We start from the raw sequence: 22,644 nt of genomic DNA on the forward strand, positions 1-22,644 counted from the left end.
ACCAAATTAATTTTTCATTTCATTTTCTAAGTGTAATACTATTTATTTTTAGTGGACATTTAGGTCAAAAGACAATTTGGGATGTCGAATGACCATAATGCCCCTGTTCGGGTTACGTTCCCGATTTTTCGGTAACACCGGGTTTTGTCCGTTTTTCGATTTCTCACTTTTTTTTGTACTAATTATTTAATTTTTCTTTGATATTTCTAATGGTATTTGTACTTTAATTGATGTCTCTATAAGTCTTAAAAATATTTTCTAGGGTTCCCCGCAGTCCAGGGCTAGTCAACGGTGCACGCCGTGACTTCCCGGTGCGGTCACCCATCGCTAGGGTTCCCGGCTCGCTTAACTTGATCACATTTCTTTGCTATTATTTTTCCTTTGTTTTTCTTGTATTTCATTATTTTATGTCTCCTCCCTCGTGTCAAAGTGTAGTTCTAGGCATCCTAGCTGTCCGGACAGCACTGGTCACCGGAACAGCAGAACGCACTACCGAACTTTGGGGCGTTACAAAAGCTTTTTCTATTAATTAGAAAATCAAGTTCTGCCTTTTAAGAGATTAAAGATGTAAACAGGACACTAGAAACAATTTCTAGTGTTCTTAATTCAAGAGATTGATGGCTAATCTCTTTGAATTGATAAGAGATGAAGAAGAAGAGATAAAAACCCTCAAAGTGGCGTGATAAAGGAGTGTGGCTGCTGGTTGTTTTTATTTTCTCATAACAACACTTAAATAGCTAGGTTAACACATTAAACCCTAGCCACATGTCACCTTTTGATTAGCTCTAGGTTTAAGTGACCCAATCACATTGTGCCAAGTGTCAAACCTATATTTAATCTTGATTTTAATCATCTTACATGATTAAAAAAACATTTGGCAAGCTTATGTGTAATCCCATGTGTCACCATCTCATGGTGCCACGTGTCACACTGCAAAATGACCAAAATGCCCCTGTGTCTTAATTTTGAGTTCTTAACCCAAAATAATTATTTTCTTCTTCTAATTAATTTATATCAAATATAAATTAATTAATTAATCTCTATTAATTAATTTCTCATTAATTAAATTCACATTTAAACACTTTAAATATAAATTTAACTTATATTATACATCCAATAATCTAGATTTGGTTTCAAGTCATGCTAGGGACTTTGCAATCTAATTACAAACCAAACCTATTTAATTAATCAATTTAAACTCTTTAATTAATTAATTAAATCATATTTAATTAGGTGATAACTTGTGTATATGTGTGACTTACTAGGCTCATTACTAATTGGCAATGAGATATGATATCAACTCTTAATATCATCAGAACTCTTTCTTACCATAAATGATTTCTCTAAATCATTTTATGAACCTCATAGACCATGGTTAACACCTAGCATAGCATGCCATGGCCACCCAATTAGTAATAAGATTTACCTTAAATGAACCTATAATCATATGTTACCATACACTAGAATCTCTCTGTTACAAAATCCCAACTCAAGCTGGAGTCATGGTTTATGTCAAACTCCATTTGCTATGAATATTATGTTCTCTTTTAATTCCAGTTCTTGATTAAAAAGATTTTCTCATCAAAAACTCTTTTACGATTAAATCTATACATCTGGCAGAACTTGAAACATCAAGATCAATTAAATGAACATAGGATTTTATCTCTATTTACTTAGAGGAACAGATTCCATCTTGATCAACACCTACCTCCATATATAACTAGTAGGAGCCAACACATGCCCATATACCCATACACAGTACAAGTATGAAAGCAGTATCAAACTCAAACTACCTATATACAAGATAACTGTGCTATCTCAGGTCTAAAGATTATATGCACTGATATGATTTATGACAAAACATTGACAAGAGTAAACTCCATGTGCTTGTCATAAGAGTCACTGGTTCGGCCTACTTATCATTTATATGTGCCTATCATGTTTGTCATATGGCATGAGACTCACCATTCCATCTTATTTATATCTCATATAAATAACTTGGGAACAAACATGAATACAATCTTTCTGGATAAGTCATGTCCTTATTATGAAGTATCCTTGATTATGAACCTATTTATGATACTTTGTGCTAGAAATATTGTCACTCATATTCTTAACAACTTAAGAATAATATTTCTAACAAAATATCAATGGACCTTTTCTATTACACATAAATATATTATGTAAACGGAAAAGTGGAAATGCCTTTTATTAATAAAATTATGTACAAGATACATACTAAATGATATGCTCTAGGGCATACTACTAACAATCTCCCACTAGCACTAGAGCCATTCATTACAATATCTTAGACCTATCTTCTCAAGATGTCGGTCTAACTGAGTCTGTGACATAGGCTTAGTGAATGGATCAGCTGGATTTTCAGCTGATGCTATTTTCTGCATGGCTAAATCGCCTTGCCCAACTATATCTCTGATAATGTGGTAGTGCCTTTCTATGTGTTTGGATTTTGGGTGAGACCTTAGTTCCTTAGCCTGTATGACTGCTCCATTATTGTCACAGTGTAGTGGAACTGCTGACTCAATGGAAGGAACTACTGTAAGTTCTGTCACGAACTTCTTTATCCAAACAGCTTCTTTTGCAAGATTCGATGCAAGAATATACTCGACCTCGATGAGTGGAATCTGCAGTCATGCTCTGTTTAGAACTCTTCCAACTGAATTCACCTCCTTTACATATGAACACTTATCCAGATGTAGAATTTCTATCATCGATATCGATTGGAAGTCGAATCGTGATAACCATCTAATTGCAAGTCTCCACCTCCATAAAACAAGAATAAATCCTTAGTTCTTCTCAAGTACTTAAGAATATTCTTGTGACTATCGATGTTCCAAACTGGATTGGATTGATACCGCTAGTCAAACTAACGAGATATGCGATATCCGGCCTAGTACACAACATTGCATACATTAAACTTCCAATAGCCGAAGCACATGGAATCCTGGCCATCTTATCTCTTTCTTCAGGTGTCTTTGGAGACATCTCTTTAGAAAGATGGATACCATGTCTCACTGGTAACAATCCTCTCTTGGAATCAAGCATGTTAAACCTCTTTAACACCTTTTCCAAGTATAGACTTTGGGATAAACCAATTATTCTTTTCGCTCTATCTCTATAGATGCGAATCCCAAGAATATAGGTAGCCTAACCTAATTCTTTAATGGAGAATGTCTTTGACAAACATACCTTTATAGTCGTAAACATACCGTGTCATTACCCATCAACGAGATGTCATCCAAATATAAGACAAGGAAAGTGATAGCACTGTCACTAACCTTCTTATATACACATGGCTCATCCTCATTTTTGATAAAACCAAAGGACTTAATGGCTTCATCAAAACGGATGTTCCAACTCCTCGAAGCTTGTTTCAACCCATAAATGGATCGCTTTAGCTTGCATACCTTGGAACCATCTTGGGATTCAAATCCCTTATGTTGTTCCATGAAAATGTTTTCTTCAATGTATCCATTGAGAAAAGCTGTTTTGACATCCATCTGCCAAATCTCATAATCATAGTATGCAGCTATTGCTAATAAAATCCTAATTGATTTAAGCATGGCAACAGGCAAGAAAGTCTCCTCATAGTCTATTCCTTGCCTTTGGCGAAACCCTTTCGCTACTAGCCTTGCCTTATAGGTCTCTACCTTTCCATCAGAACCAATTTTCTTCTTGAAAACCCATGTGTTCCCTATAGGTATAATACCTTCAGGTGGGTCAACAAGATCCCAAACTTGATTCTTATACATGGAATCAATCTCGGATTTCATAGCATCAATCCATTTTGAAGAGTCTATATCTGATATAGCTTCTTCATAGGTAAGTGGATCATCTCCATGATCTACTTCTTCATGAGTAGACCACTCTTGTTCTTCTTCATGAAGAAAACCATATCTCACTGGTGGGTGAGATACCCTAGTTGTTCTACGAGGAACAGCTGTAGATGTTTTATCAACGGGTATAGGTTGACTAGATGGATTTATATCCATCTGATCTGTTGGTTGGTCAGAATTCTCCAATTCTAACTCTATTTGCCTTCCTTTGCCTCCTTCTTGAACAAACTGTTGTTCAAGAAATGTGGCATCTCTACTTATCACAACCTTTTGTTGAGTAGGCAAATAAAAATAATATCCAAAACTATCTTTTGGATATCCAACAAATCGACCCTTTTCTGATCTGGTCTCCAATTTATCAGTGTTCAGCTTTTTGATATAAGCTGGACAACCCCAAATCTTAACATGCTTAAGACTTGGTTTTCTTCCATGCCATATCTCATAAGGTGTGAAAGAAACTGATTTTAATGGAATCCTATTCAGAATATACAAAGTTGATTCTAATGCAAATCCCCAAAAGGAGATTGGCATATCAGTATAGCTCATCATACTACGTACCATATCCAATAGGGTACGATTTCTCCTTTCAGATACACCATTCAGCTGTGGCGTTCTTGGAGGAGTCAGCTGAGAAACAATGCCATGCTCTCTCAAGTATTCATCAAATTCAGTACTCAAATATTCACCTCCACGATCTGATCGAAGAGCTTTAATATTCTTTCCTGTTTGATTTTCTACTTCAGATTTAAATTCTTTGAACTTTTCAAAAGATTCATGTTTGTATTTCATCAAATACAAATACCCAAACCTTGATTTATCATCAGTAAAGGTAATAAAATAATGAAAACCCCCTCTAGCCATTTCTTTAAATGGACCACATACATCACTATGTATTAGCTCTAAAATATTTTCAGCTCTTAGCCCCTGTCCAACAAAGGGTGATCTAGTCATTTTGCCCTGAAGGCAAGATTCACAAGTTGGAGTAGGCTCAGAGCCCAATGAGGATAGAATCCCCATTTTCTCCAGTTTTGCAATCCTATCTTCTGCAACATGACATAACCTTAAGTGCCAAATATATTTTGAACTTGAGTTGGTTTTCACCATGGCATTGTATTCTTTTAGATCACTTGCATTCAATTTGTGTTTGTCATTATTATCCAAATAATAAAGACCATCATTCATATAACCCGAACCAACATATTTATTTCCAAAATAAATATTGCAAACATCATCTATGAACTGAAATTCATAGCCATTTCTAGTCAAACTAGATATAGAAATGATGTTCTTAAAAGCATCAGGTACATATAAAATATTATCCAAACACAAAACATGTCCAAACATGTAAAAAGATTTAGATCATATGGCTAAAGCTTTAATAGTTGAGCCATTGCCAATCCGGACTCTAATATCTTAAGAACGCAAGCTGCTACTATTTGCTAGTTCCTGCATATCATTAGAAATGTGAGAACTGGCACCAGTATCTAAAACCCAAGCTGTAGATGAACTATGAGTATCATCATAATCTAAATAACAAGATATGGACATACCTTCCGAAGGTGTATCCTTCTTGTCCTTCAGAGAAGCAAGATACTCTGGGCAGTTCCTTTTCCAGTGCCCATCCTTTTGGCAGTGGAAACACTTTCCTTTGCCTCCATCAGCTTTAGTCTTCCTTTTCTGTTTAGCTATTTTCTTGGAAGGACCAGGAATCTGAGGTTTCTTTTTCTTATTGCCCTTCTTCTTGTTGGACTTTCCAGCAGAAGAAGATGCAACCAAAGCTACCTCTTTTCCTTTATTGCCTAGCATATTCTTTTGGGCAATAACCAGCATGTTGAGTAAACCAGCTAAGGTGCATTCCTGTTTAGTCATATGGAAATTTGTCACAAAATTCCCAAAAGACTCAGGAAGGGACTGAAGGATCAAATCCGTCTGTAGTTGGAAATCCATGTTAAAGTCAATCATCCGAATCATCTTGTGGACATGATCCCCAACATTGTGTTCCTCAGACTTCCTCATACGGAATAGCTGTCTAGATATCTCATACCTAGCATTCCTGTTGTGCTCACCATACAACTCTTGTAGGTGAAGGAGGATCTCACTCACACTCTGCATGTTCTCATGTTGCTTCTGTAACTCATTACTCATGGAAGCAAGCATGTAACACTTAGCTCTCATATCATGCTCCTTCCACTTGTCCAAAGTTTCATGTTCCTCTTGTGTGGCCTCTGGAGGTAAGGGACCAGGAACATTTGAATCTAGAACATATCCTATATGTTCAAGGTTCAGGACAAGTTTCAAATTTCTTAGCCAATCGCAGATGATTAGGTCCTGTCAACCTATTGTGATCAAGTATGCTTGCAAGGATATTGGATGGTGGTGGTTGTTTTGTGCTCATTTTTATCAGAAAATTAACTGCAGAAAATAACCAGATTAATTAGTAAATGTATCATGTAATTAACCAAAATGATTATGGTCTTTTAATCAAATTGGTCCTCCCACTAACTTAGCGAATCCTACACTTCCAAAGTAGAAAACGGAAATCCTAGTTGGATGGATTTCTAGTGGGTGATTGAATTCTTATAATTCTATTGATCATCCTCAGGTACATCCATTATTGGAATTACAATAAACTATAAGTGAGCAACTCTTTGCCCATCATATCTCATGTGAGGTTCAATCCTTTACCTAGCCCCTAATGCTCAAAATCTCAGGTACATCCATTATTGACTTATCTTGCATTAGTTAAGTTGATCCCATTGAGCCAGTAATTATGCAAATAATTTTAATGTCCTCAGGTACATCCAATATTGGCCACTAAATCATTTACATATTTACAACATCTCATGCTTAACAATTATTCTTAAGAAAATCTCTTAAATAAATTGCATCTTATGCAACTATTTAAAATTTCTTAAAATAATTGCCCCAATGGAGGGCCTATGTTATAATTACTTTAATTATAGCATTTCAAACTTAATCATTTGTTTGGAAGATTTTATGGTCATTCTATTTACTATTAAGGTCTCACTTTGCACATTATCCATTTAGCATGCATATATCATATAATTGCATACATTCCCATACATCTCATGCATTCATGGATAAGCAGTAAATATGGTATGATCATGGACTTTCTAAGGGATTCAATTCTGAGCCACCAAGAATTGAATCAGGGCATTCCTAGGTGCATTTCATTCATTCATTTTACAAGAGTTGCTGAAGGAGTACATAATCAACACTTGATCTTGAATTCCTCCCACTGGTCCCACCAATGCTCTTGACCTCCTTGAACTTCTTGCAATCCAATATTACATAGTAGTCCTTGGCATACCAAGGCGAATTTACAAGAACTTAAATAAATGAAATTACAACCCAAAAATTATTACAAACTTAATAATACATGCCCAAAATAAATTAAAATAAATAAATTAATTTACAATCCCAAAGAAACATAAAAGAAATAAATCCAATCACATTGGTCTTTTATAGTCCATGATCGTCCATCATGCATATCACTATTTAACAATTAAATAAAACATACATACTTAAATTAAATTGAATATCTCATATTCAACTTAAAAATCCAGATTTGAATATGATTCAAATAAATTTAAAAATTCAGATTTGAATCTCATTCAAACAAATTTAAAAATTCAGATTTGAATCACATTCAATCAACTTCAAAAATTCAGATTTGAATCACATTCAAACATTTTTTAAAAAATCAGATTTGAATCACATTCAAACATTTTTTAAAAAATCAAATCTGAATTTTATTCAATCAATTTTAAAAAATCAGATTTAAATATGATTCAAACAACTTTAAAAATTCAGATTTGAATCACATTCAAACAACTTTTAAAATTCAGATTTGAATCACATTCAAACAATTTTTTAAAATTCTGATTTCAATCATAATTTAATTGTGTGACTAAAACTACTAATTAAACACTTTAATTAGTCAAAGAATAGGCCTTAGATCATACAACAATTGTAGAATTAAAAGCCAAACCTTGAACCACCCATGGAACCATTGTTGCCGCCACCAATGGTGGCTTCACCATGTGTGCCGCCACACCTCTTGATCTAACCAGCAATGAATCAATCATCTCATGATCAAATCACACAATTAAATCATGTAATCAACAATCTAAATGGCAAATATAGTGGCTCTGATACCAATTGAAGGAACGGAAGCGTGAAAAACACAAGATTATACCATTGAATTCAAAAAATTTCGCCTAGGGTCACATGCACCATGCAAGATTTATTTTTATCTATTTGATTTCAATGATAAACAACATATTAAAACTCTTTTAATATGTTTTTGGATCTGTATTTGCCATTTAAGATTTTAAAATTAATCAGATTAATTTTAGAACCCTAGAGTAGATCAAGAACGATTACACTAACCTCTTGATGCACTGCAGCGTGTCTGCGCCTTTGAGATTCGTCTTCAGGACACCAAATGTTGTCCCTCTAGCTTGTCCACACCAAGAACACCTATGGCAGCCCTTGAACAGCCTCTAAAGCTTTTTCTATTAATTAGAAAATCAAGTTCTGCCTTTTAAGAGATTAAAGATGTAAACAGGACACTAGAAACAATTTCTAGTGTTCTTAATTCAAGAGATTGATGGCTAATCTCTTTGAATTGATAAGAGATGAAGAAGAAGAGATAAAAACCCTCAAAGTGGCGTGACAAAGGAGTGTGGCTGCTGGTTGTTTTTATTTTCTCATAACAACACTTAAATAGCTAGGTTAACACATTAAACCCTAGCCACATGTCACCTTTTGATTAGCTCTAGGTTTAAGTGACCCAATCACATTGTGCCAAGTGTCAAACCTATATTTAATCTTGATTTTAATCATCTTACATGATTAAAAAAAAAACATTTGTCAAGCTTATGTGTAATCCCATGTGTCACCATCTCATGGTGCCACGTGTCACACTGCAAAATGACCAAAATGCCCCTGTGTCTTAATTTTGAGTTCTTAACCCAAAATAATTATTTTCTTCTTCTAATTAATTTATATCAAATATAAATTAATTAATTAATCTCTATTAATTAATTTCTCATTAATTAAATTCACATTTAAACACTTTAAATATAAATTTAACTTATATTATACATCCAATAATCTAGATTTGGTTTCAAGTCATGCTAGGGACTTTGCAATCTAATTGCAAACCAAACCTATTTAATTAATCAATTTAAACTCTTTAATTAATTAATTAAATCATATTTAATTAGGTGATAACTTGTGTATGTGTGTGACTTACTAGGCTCATCACTAATTGGTAATGAGATATGATATCAACTCTTAATATCATCAGAACTCTTTCTTACCATAAATGATTTCTCTAAATCATTTTATGAACCTCATAGACCATGGTTAACACCTAGCATAGCATGCCATGGCCACCCAATTAGTAATAAGATTTACCTTAAATGAACCTATAATCATATGTTACCATGCACTAGAATCTCTCTGTTACAAAATCCCAACTCAAATTTGGAGTCATGGTTTATGTCAAACTCCATTTGCTATGAATATTATGTTCTCTTTTAATTCCAGTTCTTGATTAAAAGATTTTCTCATCAAAAACTCTTTTACGATTAAATCTATCTGTCACTGCCAGAACTTGAAACATCAAGAACAATTAAATGAACATAGGATTTTATCTCTATTTACTTAGAGGAACAGATTCCATCTTGATCAACACCTACCTCCATATATAACTAGTAGGAGCCAACACATGCCCATATACCCATACACAGTACAAGTATGAAAGCAGTATCAAACTCAAACTACCTATATACAAGATAATTGTGCTATCTCAGGTCTAAAGATTATATGCACTGATATGATTTATGACAAAACATTGACAAGAGTAAACTCCATGTGCTTGTCATAAGAGTCACTGGTTCGGCCTATTTATCATTTATATGTGCCTATCATGTTTGTCATATGGCATGAGACTCACCATTCCATCTTATTTATATCTCATATAAATAACTTGGGAACAAACATGAATACAATCTTTCTGGATAAGTCATGTCCTTATTATGAAGTATCCTCGATTGTGAACCTATTTATGATACTTTGTGCTAGAAATATTGTCACTCATATTCTTAACAACTTAAGAATAATATTTCTAACAAAATATCAATGGACCTTTTCTATTACACATAAATATATTATGTAAACGGAAAAGTGAAAATGCCTTTTATTAATAAAATTATGTACAAGATACATACTAAATGATATGCTCTAGGGCATACTACTAACACTTCTACCCAAGCCCAACTTTCATCTGCCCATGACTACATTGCTGAAATCGAAGGTCGGATGAAATCCTATGAGGATAAGTTGGCCAATCAGGCTCGTGAACTTGGGGAAGCTCGAGCGCTTCGAACTGCTGGCATTGCTCACCTTATCGTAAAGATCAGAGCGAAAGAAGAAGAGGCTGTGATGAGGGAAGCTGGTGCCTATGTGAATGCCCACAACGATCTTCTGGATGAGCTTAAGGGGCGTTACCCCGAGGAAAACTTTTCGTGGATGGTGGATCTGGCTCCTCAAGACAAAGAGGAAAGCGAGGAGGAAACAGAGAGAGAGAGAGAGAGACTGAGCGAAATGTCAATGTACCTGGAGAACTGGCTGTGGGTGACCCTCCAGCAGAATGACTTGTAACCTTTATTTTGATATGAAATCAAATCCCTTTTGTTCAATTTCTTGATGAGATCGGAAAGTATCCAAATTGTATGAGTGCTTGATTGTTTGAACGTATTAGGACATCAAGCTTAACAGCGATTATTAATCTAAGTATAAGAGATCAGAAAAATATTGTAGGCATGAGATCGGCCTCAGGCGGGACCAAACACCAGGTAGAACTTTATATCATTAAAATTGGAAACTTGATTTGAATACTTTAGATAGAAAACACCATTAAGTCTGGCTGAAACCTTAACTTTATTAAATGATTTTCCAAAATATTTATAAAGGAGAGATCGGAAATAAGACTGGATGGCACGGAGACCTGATATTGTTTTGATCCCCTTTGACGAGAGATCGAAAATGAGATCAAACGGTATGGAGACTTGATATTGGTGTGATTTCCTTTGTCAAGAGATCGGAAGGCGTTCGACTAGATGCGGGATCGGTTTATTTCCTGATCGAGTCACTTGTAACCGAAGAATGTCGGTTGGGTCAATTTTCAAAGTTCATTGATTTCGGTGATCGGCCAAAATATGGTGTTGACATCTAAAATTGAGCTCCTTCTGGGTTGGCAAATATTTTAGACTCTTGTGGTCTGTATAGATGTAGCATTTTTCACCATATAAGTAATGCCTCCATATCTTCAGTGCAAAGATAATTGCTGCTAACTCCAGATCATGAGTAGGGTAGTTTTGTTCATATGGCCTTAACTGCCTGGAAGCATAGGTGACCACTTTCCCCTCTTGCATCAATACACACCCTAGCCCATTATGCGAGGCATCACTATAGACCACAAAGTCTTTTCCCGACATTGGCTGTGTTAACACTGGTGCTTCTGTCAACATAGCCTTTAGCCTCTCAAAACTGGCTTGGCACTTGTCACACCGTACCCCTCTGTAAGGCATAACATGATCCCGTAGTATACCTAAAGAATTACCAACTCCTTCTACTGATAACCCATTAAATACACTACAAGGGATTTTAAAAACTTTTCTTACTTATTTTACAGTGGTGAACACTATTTACAGGTGTTAAAACCTTTTTGAACTGAAGTGATAGAATTGACACATTTGAATTATTTGGAATTTCTGTAAAAATTTTGGCAGAGTGCCCTCTGTATTTTGGATAAAACAGTTCTTCAGAAAAACCTGTAAAAAGCACTTCAATGTGTATTTGCAAATCTCAACTCCAACATATTTCTCAACACAACATTTTTCTCAACTCAAATCCGCAGTGATTTTTCAAAGACTGAGATACAAGAAATATAATACAAAACTATTCAAGTAAATGAAATCTCAAATTTACATTTACAATAATTTACATTTAATTACATACCAAAATATTTTACAAGAGTTTCTATACAACTGCTCAAATAATTTACATACATATTATTACATGCATACATCAAAACCTATGTACATGGGTATACCTATGATATACCTGGAGCTGATCTGAATATATCTTCAAGGAAATTTACTTACTGCTCTATGCTCTTCTTACCTGCGACAGCATACAAAGCTTTCGCTGAGTGGTGAACTCAGTGGTGCACAACTATAATTTAAAACATAGTACAATATACATTGACAAAATTTACAGTAAATAATTTGGAAATCTGAATACTCATCAATTTCCACAACTCAAAATATTCATTGGCAATAATGTAAATCATTTGTATAAATGACTTTGATCACAAAATTCAATTTATCAAATCATGACTATCCATTTAAATAATTCTAACGAAATCAATTATACATAAACCATAATTGAAATCAAAATTCCTTACCATTCAAAAGCCATTCTGTATCTCAAAAATCATTATGTATTTGAAAAATCATACTGTATCTCAAAAATTATACTGTATCTCAAAACTCATTCTTTATCTCAAAAATCATTCTTTATCTCAAAAATCATTCTTTATCTCAAAAATCATTCTTTATCTCACTAACCATGCAAGACTAATCCGAAAGGGCCATATTCGATGTGATTCTAACTCCCCATGGTCGGGGAGGTCGAATCAAATTCTAACTCCCTATGGTCGGGGAGGTCGAATCAAATTCTAACTCCCTATGGTCGGGGAGGTCGAATCATCGTGCACAGTATCATCGGTTTTCGAGTTTCGGTCAAAACTACAAACTTGTAGATCTAGGTCTTATTGCACGCGGGGCAAAATTTCAGGTCAATCTGAGTTAAGTAGACCAAGTTATGGTCATTATACTATTGTTGCTCAAATGGCATCAAATTAAGTCAATTTTAGGTCAATTTGGTCAACTTTGGTTCGGCCAGTTTTTGGACCCGAACTTGTGCAAGCTTTTTGACTTGCTTCTGGTCATTTCTGGGTTTTGGTGTCTTCATAAGACTTGTAGGTATGGGTCTTAACTATTCATGGTTAAAATTTCAGGTCAATTGGACCTGTTTTGAGTGAGTTATGGCCTAAACACTCACTGCTGCCCAATTGGTCATTTTTCAGGTCCTAATTGTACCTAATCCGAATTGGTCATTTTCTTAGGTCACCTTGCAAGCAGAATTTTGGTATGTTTTCTCAATGAAAGTTGGCACATTTTGTGCCTAGTTCCACCTCCAATTGGTCTCATACCAATTAAGGTTACACATTTAAACTTATTGGCTAAAATGTACACTGCCCTTGGTTACTTTGCTTAACACACATCAATTACACACATTTACCTTGCAATTTGTTCACTTCCCTACCAATCTGTTTTGGTACATTACCAAAAGCATATTCTACTTTACATTAACATTACTTTGGGCAGATTACAATTACCCTCAACACACCAAATATAATTCACATTTACAAGTTCTAAGTACCATTACATACACACCTAACCATTACAAATCTTACATACACTTTACAATATCAATCTACATACATATCCATCAATCCTTCTAGGTCAATATTCTGCCTACACTTCCATGAATACATACATTTACTCAAGTGTTCCCAAGCTGCCGAAAATTGTTCTTCAACATCAAAGTGCCCTACAATTTACCAATTCCCATCCAAGTGCATAAATCACCATATATATGTGAAATAATTCACTAGGATATTAAATCACCATGATCAACATTATTTCTCATCAATTATATGCATAATAACTCATTAAATGCGTGACCCCGTGGCTGTCCAAAAATGGCTATCTCAATAACTATTTAAACTTTAAAATTTCCTTCACAAAACTAACACCCATAACATGAACATAAAGTTTAACAAAGGGATTCTCAAAAGTGTAAACTTACCTTTGATTGTAACTTGCTAAACCTTGATTAAACTTCTCAAATTTAGTATCAAACTCTTCCTTGTGATGAGTAGACAAAGTTTCATGAAGGAACCTAAGAGATTGGAGTTGAAAATGGAGAGTTAAGAGAGCTTGCATGAAACATCAATGGTGGCTTCCTCTTTCTCTCAATTCGGCATGGATGAGGACCTTGAGGAAGATGAGATTTCTGTTGGTTTAGTGGAAGTACAGCTGCCCCTCTTTGTTTTATTTTATTCCCTTAGTGACCCACTCACAATTTTAAACCATATAATATGTTAAATTCCCACTTATTCCACATTTAACCCATGATTTTTGCTATTTACTTTAGGTACCACTAAACTAATTTTTCATTTTATTTTCTAAGTGTAATACTATTTATTTTTAATGGACATTTAGGTCAAAAGACAATTCGGGGTGTCAAATGACCATAATGCCCCTGTTCGGGTTACGTTCCCGATTTTTCGGTAACACCGGGTTTTGTCTGTTTTTCGATTTCTCACTTTTCTTTGTACTAATTATTTAATTTTTCTTTGATCTTTCTAATAATATTTATTCTTCAATAAGGTTCTATTTAAGTCCAAAAAATGTTTTCCAGGGTTCCCCGCAGTCCAGGGCTAGTTAACGGTCCACGCCGTGGCTTCCCAGTGCGGTCACCCATCGCTAGGGTTCCCGGCTCGCTTAACTTGGTTACATTTCTTTGCTATTATTTTTCCTTTGTTTTTCTTGTATTTTCTTTTCTTGTATTTCATTATTTTATGTCTCCTCACTCATATTGAAGTGTAGTTCTAGGCATCCTAGCTGTCCGGGCAACACTGGTCACCGGAACAGTAGAACGCACTACCGAACATAGAGGTGTTACAATTCTCCCCCCCTTAAATAAATTTCGTCTCGAAATTTTACCTGGCATTAGTCTTTGAACAGTTGTGGGTGTTGTCTCCTCATATTATCTTCACGTTCCCAAGTAGCTTCCTGGCCTGAATGATGGTTCCACAGTACTTTAACCAGGTGTATCTGTTTGTTCCTCAGCTGCTTCACCTCATAAGCCAGAATTTCTATGGGTTCTTCCTCGTATGAGAGGTCTGGATTTACTTCAATCTTTTCAACTGATAGTACATGAGATGGGTCAGATCTGTACCTCCTTAACATGGACACATGGAAGACACTGTGTATCCTTGCTAGCTCTGGAGGTAATGCCAACCGATATGCCAAAGGACCCACTCTTTCCAGAACTTCATATGGTCCGATGAAACGAGGACTCGCTTCCTTTCTACCAAATCTCATAATCCTCTTCCAAGGAGAAACTTTGAGGAATACCTTATCACCCACTGCATATTCAATATCTCTTCTCTTCAGATCAACATAGGACTTCTGACGGTCTGACGCAGTCTTGAGTCTATCTCTAATCAATCTGATCTTTTCCTCTATCTGCTGAACAATTTCTGGCCCAATCATCTTCCTTTCACCTACTTCATCCCAACATAAGGGAGTTCTGCACTTCCTACCATACAAAGCTTCATATGGAGGCATCCCAATGCTTGATTGGTAGCTGTTGTTATAAGAAAACTCAATCAAAGGCAAGTGTGTATCCCAACTACCTTCAAATTCAATCACACAAGCCCGTAGCATATCCTCCAACATCTGAATAACCCTCTTAGACCGCCATCCGTCTGCAGGGTGGAATCTTTGTCTTTGAAGTTCAATCTAGTTCCTAGGGCTCTCTGAAGACTACCCCAGAATCTAGAAGTGAACCTAGGATCCCTGTCAGATACAATTGATACTGGCACTCTATGCAATTTTACAATCTCATATATGTACAATCTGGCCAATCTTTCCAAGTTATAGTCCATCCGAACTGGCAAAAGGTGAGCAGACTTGGTTAGTCTGTCAATTATGACCTATACCGCATCATGACTATTCTGTGTCCTCGGAAATCTCATCATAAAATCCATAGTTATCCATTCTCTTACTATGTTTCATAGGGTGCTATTTGTATGCTAGCTCGACACTTATTATTATATACAAATTCTGTTAGTGGGATGTATCTGTCCCATCTCCCCTCGGATTCAATGACACAAGTTCTCGATATATTCTTGAGGGCTTATCACATTTTACAGGTTATTTTTATCATTTCATTTCATTATTTATAGGAAATCAATGAGTTTTCGAATTTACCTGAATTACTTATTTCAATTATCCATCTGTCTGAGGATGATACGTTGTACTGATATCTCTAAGCTTATAGCAATTACTGTGGTACTGGTAGTTCACATTATTGTAACCGAGTTACTGACTCCAGCTACCTTACAAGTGTAGTCTTTCGACAGGCTAGTTCTGAAGTTTTAAATTTCTGACTAAAATTTTCACATTTATTTCCAGTAATATTACCCTATTCGGGTGCAAGTGTATCAATTTATAGATTACTTACAAATATTCTTACTTATTGTACCACGAGGAAACACGTAGCTCTACACAATAATCCAGTTGTCGATCAGTAATCGCGACTTACAATACAAACATCGAGAACATTATATAGTCACTACGTTATAACCTCATGGACTAGGTTTTCTAACATCTTATCTTTCTCGAATCCACTAATATCCCAAACCGATTCTGATTACAATTTCCTTTGACAATTACTAACAGTAACGTCTTTGCCCTCATCTAGAGTAATTCTATTATCAGAACTTACTTTTAGGTCCTCTTGCCTTACATTAAGTAGGCTCGCCATTTAGCTTTATAATTTATGGTATGTTAGAAAATACTTTTATCTAACAATTCTTCCAAAAGTAATGTCAATCATACTTGTTATTATAGTTATTATCCTAAAGGACTAGTAACTAATACATCAAAATTCGTTCCCATGTAAAGGAATGACAACGTAACATATAGTTCGACACTAACACACAACTAAGTAGTCTTTGGGATCAAATAATAACTAAAATTAAGAACTTACCAACAGCTACATCCAAGTTTCGCTCCTTTTACTTGGCGCATAGTGGACTCTCCGATCGTGCGCTACTATATTCGGGTTGATTCACGTGTTATAATGGTGAGGAGTACCAACTCTATTTCTATCTTGACTCGATCGATGCAGTGAACTCCGGAGAGCGATCGAGGTGGTTTAGCACAATCTTTAGCAAAGTGTCCAAGTTTTCCACAATTGTAACATGCTCCAGAGGCCTTACGACAAATACCTCCATGATATCTTCTACAAGTTTCACATTTGAGTGAAGGGTAGGAACTTCTAGTTGTTCGACGACCGACCTTGGTGGTCTCTGTCTTAATGATCCACCTCTATCATATTTCCGAGTTCTGGTTCCTCAAATTCTTTTCTCTTCCCCAAATTACTGTTCAACTCGACCCATAGGTTTCTCCTCTTTTCCATTTCACACCGCCCTTGTGGGGTTGGGTCTCAGATTTGGGCTTGGGTGACAGATTATCAGCCATTTGTTGAAAGAAAGTGGCCATTTGTTGGGCCATTTGTGCAAGAATTTGTACCCAGAAACTGCACAATGTGCCTTCAACATTTTGTGGAGTTGGGGCCTCAGCTTGTTCTTCTACCATCACAGACTGTTCTATTGTCTCATTCTTCTCTTCCATATCTTTTCACAAGATTTTCTATTCCTGTACAACCAACATAAGGAGATTCCTCTCCATTAGTTCACATTTATGATGTAAATGTACTATATGTATCAAACATTTGAGCAGTTGTAGTTACCGACAAAAAGATTTCAAATTCACAGTTCAAAATTTACTTTAAAACCATTGCTCTGATACCACTAAAACATGTCACACCCTACCCCTCTGTAAGGTATAACATGATCCCGTAGTATACCTAATGAATTACCAACTCCGTCTACTGATAACCCATTAAATACACTACAAGGGATTTTAAAAACTTTTCTTACTTATTTTACAGTGGTGAGCACTATTTACATGTGTTAAAACCTTTTTGAACTGAAGTGATAGAATTGACACATTTGAATTATTTGGAATTTCTGTAAAAATTTTGGCAGAGTGCCCTCTGTATTTTGGATAAAACAGTTCTTCAGAAAAACCTGTAAAAAGCACTTCAATATGTATTTGCAAATCTCAACTCCAACATATTTCTCAACACAACATTTTTCTCAACTCAAATCCGCAGTGATTTTTCAAAGACTGAGATACAAGAAATATAATACAAAACTATTCAAGTAAATAAAATCTCAAATTTACATTTACAATAATTTACATTTAATTACATACCAAAATATTTTACAAGAGTTTCTATACAACTGCTCAAATAATTTACATACATATTATTACATGCATACATCAAAACCTATGTACATGGGTATACCTATGATATACCTGGAGCTGATCTGAATATATCTTCAAGGAAATTTACTTATCGTCTATGCTCTTCTTACTGCGATAAAGATACAAAGCTATCGCTGAGTGGTGAACTCAGTGGTGCACAACTATAATTTAAAACATAGTACAATATACATTGACAAAATTTACAGTAAATAATTTGGAAATCTGAACACTCATCAATTTCCATAACTCAAAATATTCATTGCCAATAATGTAAATCATTTGTATAAATGACTTTGATCACAAAATTCAATTTATCAAATCATGACTATCCATTTAAATAATTCTAACGAAATCAATTATACATAAACCATAATTGAAATCAAAATTCCTTACCATTCAAAAGCCATTCTGTATCTCAAAAATCATTATGTATTTCAAAAATCATACTGTATCTCAAAAATTATACTGTATCTCAAAACTCATTCTTTATCTCAAAAATCATTCTTTATCTCAAAAATCATTCTTTATCTCAAAAATCATTCTTTATCTCACTAACCATGCAAGACTAATCCGAAAGGGCCATATTCGATGTGATTCTAACTCCCTATGGTCGGGGAGGTCGAATCAGATTCTAACTCCCTATGGTCGGGGAGGTCGAATCATCATGCACAGTACCATCACAATAATGAATCTTCCGCAAGGGCCATAACGATAAAATAAACTTAGATCTAACCTCAAATCAGAGGAAAATCTAAGCCTGTGCACGTACCATGGTAATCAAAACACAACTAACTCCATTGTCTTCTCAACAAATGAGTGAGACGGGTAATAACCTAGTCATGCATCTATAGTGAGATATAAAACAATATCACAATCCTTTTAGTGAGCACAAATCACAATACAATTCGATTCAAAGTCAATTTCAATATCCAATAAAGTTTTATGCTCATCACAATTCAAATCATACAATTGCATTTTTCCATGAAAATTACCATCACAATTCAAAACATGTTCTATCACAATTTTCCAAAACATAATTTATTCAATCCATAACAATGCTTAATACTTGCGGAAATACCATTTCACAAAGCTAAATTCATACATACTATAACAATTTCAATAATCATTGAATTAAATCCAATGCTTGTTAAACATAATACATAAGAAAAATATGTCATTTAATCATATAAAATATTCAAAACAAAATCAGTTAAAAACTAGTTGTGCACAAACCTCTGATGACTATCTCCTGGTCTGGACTCAGTGTTTCCTTCCCTTTTCCTGAGTCTTTGGTAACTGAGAAACACAATTTGAAGTGTTTCAGTACTAAATTAAATTGTCTCTAACGATAATGTTCGATAAACAATTCATTGAAGGCTATTATTTGCTCAATTACCTAATATACCGACCCTCGATGCGTTTAAGGTAAATTAGGTTTTGGTGTCCTTAATATGTCACATTCGATAGGGTTTTAGGATTGGTACGTGTTACCAAACTCATTTCCTGGTTCAGTGCATTTTCTTGCATTTCATTGCAAATTGCTGGATTCCGGTATACTAGTTTGACCTAGCCGGACGGTCTAGTTCCCTCGATTTTCGGGTTTCGGTCAAAACTAAAAACTTGTAGATCTAGGTCTTATTGCACGCGGGGCAAAATTTCAGGTCAATCTGAGTTAAGTAGACCAAGTTATGGTCATTATACTATTGCTGCTCAAATGGCATCAAATTAAGTCAATTTTAGGTCAATTTGGTCAACTTTGGTTCGGCCAGTTTTTGGACCCGAACTTGTGCAAGCTTTTTGACTTGCTTCTGGTCATTTCTGGGTTTTGGTGTCTTCATAAGACTTGTAGGTATGGGTCTTAACTATTCATGGTTAAAATTTCAGGTCAATTGGACCTGTTTTGAGTGAGTTATGGCCTAAACACTCACTGCTGCCCAATTGGTCATTTTTCAGGTCCTAATTGTACCTAATCCGAATTGGTCATTTTCTTAGGTCACCTTGCAAGCAGAATTTTGGTATGTTTTCTCAATGAAAGTTGGCACATTTTGTGCCTAGTTCCACCTCCAATTGGTCTCATACCAATTGAGGTTACACATTTAAACTTATTGGCTAAAATGTACACTGCCCTTGGTTACTTTGCTTAACACACATCAATTACACACATTTACCTTGCAATTTGTTCACTTCCCTACCAATCTGTTTTGGTACATTACCAAAAGCATATTCTACTTCACATTAACATTACTTTGGGCAGATTACAATTACCCTCAACACACCAAATATAATTCACATTTACAAGTTCTAAGTACCATTACATACACACCTAACCATTACAAATCTTACATACACTTTACAATATCAATCTACATACATATCCATCAATCCTTCTAGGTCAATATTCTGCCTACACTTCCATGAATACATACATTTACTCAAGTGTTCCCAAGCTGCCGAAAATTGTTCTTCAACATCAAAGTGCCCTACAATTTACCAATTCCCATCCAAGTGCATAAATCACCATATATATGTGAAATAATTCACTAGGATATTAAATCACCATGATCAACATTATTTCTCATCAATTATATGCATAATAACTCATTAAATGCGTGACCCCATGGCTGTCCAAAAATGGCTATCTCAATAACTATTTAAACTTTAAAATTTCCTTCACAAAACTAACACCCATAACATGAACATAAAGTTTAACAAAGGAATTCTCAAAAGTGTAAACTTACCTTTGATTGTAACTTGCTAAACCTTGATTAAAATTCTCAAATTTAGTATCAAACTCTTCCTTGTGATGAGTAGACAAAGTTTCATGAAGGAACCTAAGAGATTGGAGTTGAAAATGGAGAGTTAAGAGAGCTTGCATGAAACATCAATGGTGGCTTCCTCTTTCTCTCAATTCGGCATGGATGAGGACCTTGAGGAAGATGAGATTTCTGTTGGTTTAGTGGAAGTACAGCTGCCCCTCTTTGTTTTATTTTATTCCCTTAGTGACCCACTCACATTTTTAAATCATATAATATGTTAAATTCCCACTTATTCCACATTTAACCCATGATTTTTGCTATTTACTTTAGGTACCACTAAACTAATTTTTCATTTTATTTTCTAAGTGTAATACTATTTATTTTTAATGGACATTTAGGTCAAAAGACAATTCGGGGTGTCAAATGACCATAATGCCCCTGTTCGAGTTACGTTCCCGATTTTTCAGTAACACCGGGTTTTGTCTGTTTTTCGATTTCTCACTTTTCTTTGTACTAATTATTTATTTTTTTTTTATCTTTCTAATAATATTTATTCTTCAATAAGGTTTTATTTAAGTCCAAAAAATGTTTTCCAGGGTTCCCCGCAGTCCAGGGCTAGTCAACGGTCCATGCCGTGGCTTCCCAGTGCGGTCACCCATCGCTAGGGTTCCCGGCTCGCTTAACTTGGTTACATTTCTTTGCTATTATTTTTCCTTTGTTTTTCTTGTATTTTCTTTTCTTGTATTTCATTATTTTATGTCTTCTCACTCATATTGAAGTGTAGTTCTAGGCATCCTAGCTGTCCGGGCAACACTGGTCACCAGAACAGTATAACGCACTACCGAACATAGGGGTGTTACAGCACTTGTCGTTCCAGCCAAATTTTACATTCTTGTGCAATAACTTGGTAATTGGAGCAGCTATAAGAGAAAACCCCTTCACAAATCTTCTGTAATACCCAGCTAGCCCCAAGAAACTTCTGACCTCAGTTGTATTTCTGGGAGGCTTCCATTCCATCACTGCTTCTATCTTTTTGGGATCCACTCTAATCACCTCAACTGATACTATGTGTCCAAGGAAGGAAATTTCACTCATTCAGAAGTCACACTTGGACAGCTTATCATACAGCTTCTTTTCTCACAGGGTTTGCAGAACAATTCTCAAATATTCATCATGTTCTTCTCTGGTCTTGAAATACACCAGAATATCATCAATAAAGGCCACTACAAACCGATCTAAATATGGATGGAAGATACGATTCATAAGGTCCATAAATGCTGCTGGTGCATTTGTTAACCTAAACGGCATCACTAGAAATTCACAATGCCCATACCAGGTTTTGAATGTAGTTTTTGATACATCTGCATCCTTTACCCTCAACTGATGATACCCTGATCTAAGATCAATTTTTGAAAATACACCAGCTCCCTTCAACTGATCAAACAGATCGTCAATTCTAGGCAACGGATATTTATTCTTCACAGTTACTTTGTTCAACTGCCGATAATCAATACACAATCTCAAGGTTCCATCCTTCTTCTTCACAAACAGCACCGGAGCTCCCTATGGTGACACACTGGGGTGTATGAACCCCTTATCGAGTAACTCCTGCAACTAAATTTTCAACTCCTTCAATTCAGTGGGTGCCATCCTATAAGGAGCAATAGAAATGGGTGTTATACCCTGCATTACCTCAATAGCAAACTCGACTTCCCTTTCTGGTGGTAAACCAGGCAACTCTTT

The sequence above is a fragment of the Hevea brasiliensis genome, chromosome 2, assembly GCF_030052815.1.
Source record: "Hevea brasiliensis isolate MT/VB/25A 57/8 chromosome 2, ASM3005281v1, whole genome shotgun sequence".
Taxonomy (NCBI): Eukaryota; Viridiplantae; Streptophyta; class Magnoliopsida; order Malpighiales; family Euphorbiaceae; genus Hevea; species Hevea brasiliensis.